Source organism: Capra hircus, chromosome 11 (genome assembly GCF_001704415.2).
Source record: "Capra hircus breed San Clemente chromosome 11, ASM170441v1, whole genome shotgun sequence".
Classification (NCBI taxonomy): Eukaryota; Metazoa; Chordata; class Mammalia; order Artiodactyla; family Bovidae; genus Capra; species Capra hircus.
Genome location: NC_030818.1, coordinates 45,196,143 through 45,198,384, shown reverse-complemented (window position 1 = coordinate 45,198,384; position 2,242 = coordinate 45,196,143). Strand labels below are relative to the sequence as shown.

The 2,242-nt window shown below is 51.9% G+C and overlaps 1 pseudogene; it reads right to left on the bottom strand.

The window, feature by feature from the left end:
- LOC102175410 lies at positions 699 to 1,784 on the bottom strand (annotated as a pseudogene).

Here is a 2,242-nt window from a genome sequence, read left to right as displayed (position 1 = left end):
ACTTTAATGAAAGCAAAAAAAAGAAGAAAAAAAAAAAGGCACAAGAACAAGGCAAAAGGGTTCTGTTCCAGGCAGTTTTGCCTTATACAAATAGAATGAAGTCATCAAGTCAGAGTCTTAAAGCTGACATTATTTCAGGCATCATTCTAACTCCTTCACTTTACAGCAACGAATATGAAGCCCAGAGTTTAAATGACTTGGTTCAAGGTCACCCCATTGGAAGCAAAGCTGCAGTTAGAACCCTGTTGTCCAGACTCCAGGCTAAATCTCCTTCTATTGATACTACATTATACTACCTTGGGAGGTTTAAAGAAGAAGAGGAAAGTATGAAGGGTGATTTTTTTCATAAATTAAATCAATTTTAAAAGCTAGACATACTTGGAGAGTCAGAGACTACTAATATTGTTAGAAAGAAGAAAGGCTTGAAAGCTGGTTAAATCTGAAAAATAAAAAATATTCATGTAAAATATTGTAAAAAAAGGAAGATGGTATTCATGATTACTGGGTTGGCAGGGCAGCAGGCAGTTGCATGCTGGGGCTGGGCTGCACAGGCTGCCAGCTTTCCTGGGTTTGCAGGATGCGGTACAGCTGCTTCAGCTGAGCAACAATGTTATCCTTGATGTCTGGAGTTGATATCTGCAGGCGGACACTGCCACCGTCAAAGGATCATGTGAAGTCACCAGAAAACATCCCATAGATCATCCAAGCCACCACCGGAATGACCTGAACCAAGATGAGCTTCCTTTTCTGGGGTTTCCTATCTTTTGTCTCCCAGTCAGGTTGGGGGCAACAAGTGATGGGGCACATGGCCCAGACCAGTACGCCTTGCACTGGCACAGCCTGATGGCATAGATGGCATGCCTGCTGACCTCCAGAATCAGTCCTCTATCCATGACGTCTAGCAGCTTGCTGGTGAACAGCTTCTGCTTCTTATTGGTGATGTGCTCCGGCCCCGGGAACTTGACCTGTCCCAGGCTGATGGGACCAAAGAGCTCCTCCTGGTCAGGCATGGGACCCAGGTCCCCACAGAAGAGCCGGCAGCCTTGGGGGTTGCTCACGGTCATGGTCTGCCCATACTCCTTCCCACGGTACTGAAACTTGATGGCCAGGTCAGTCGTTGGGAGTGAGCTGATCCACAGCTCTGGAGAGCTATAGAAAGGCTGTATAGGTGCCTGGGGCACTTCCATCTCCAGAGGTTCCCTTTGGGGCCACACTGCTTCAGGGCTGCAGTTGCCCGCACTGCAGTTGCCCGCACTGGCTGGTGCTATGGGAGAACCACTGATGTTCAGGAAGGGGAAGGTGTCCTGGATGGGGACGTGGTGCTGTGACTGGTCCAGCTCATCTTCCTCATCTTCTTCATCCACATCGTTGTCTTCCTCATCCCAAGGAGCAGACCCAGTGGATCCTGGGCTCATGATCAAGCCCTGGGGCTGGGGGATGTCACACACTTGATATATCTTCACTGGGTTCATGGGCACCTCCTTGGTGCCATCGTACATCAGGTTGAATTCTCTGCTCTTGTTGAGAGCACAGCGGAGCTGGGCCTTCCATTTAGCTGGGTCAGGGTCATCCACCCCTTCCTGGTACTTCCCTGTCTCCACAGCCCAGGCCTTGAAAATGGTGTTTTCCTCCTCTTGCTGGGGGCTTTGCCGGATGGCATGTTTCCAGGGGATCTGGAAGCATTTAGAGTCCCTGTGTAGCCAGATGAGCCCTGGGTACAGGCCACTATCCACTTGGGCCACCAGCCAGGGCTTCAGCCGAACTCTGCAGGGGTGGAGGGCCATGATATAGATGAGCAGGTGGTGTATCCACAGGAATCTGAGATCTGGGCCTCAAGTCAGGTTCCTGTTCTCTGGGCCACCCAAAGGTTCTGTCTTCAATCCGGCTGCCAGAAGTGAACGTCCCTCTGAACCAAGTCCCCAGGTACAATCACCCACCGCCACGGTGCTCCTCGACCCGCAGGGCGAGCAACGCCTGGCTGTGCGCTGGTAGGGACTGCGGGCTCCTCTCCCTGCCCCGCGCTGGCCCTCACCTGCCCGGCCCAGGTGAGCCTATTCAGGGTTTTGTCTAGTTTTGGGGAGTGGGAGATACTCTCTTGCAGTGCCAGGGCTTCTCACTGTGGCGGCTTCCTTTGTTGCAGAGCAAAGGCTCTAGGGTACATGGGCTCAGGAGCTGAAGCTCCTGGGCTCTAGAGCACAGGCTCAGCAGTTGTGCACACGGGCTTAGTTGCTCTGGGATCTTC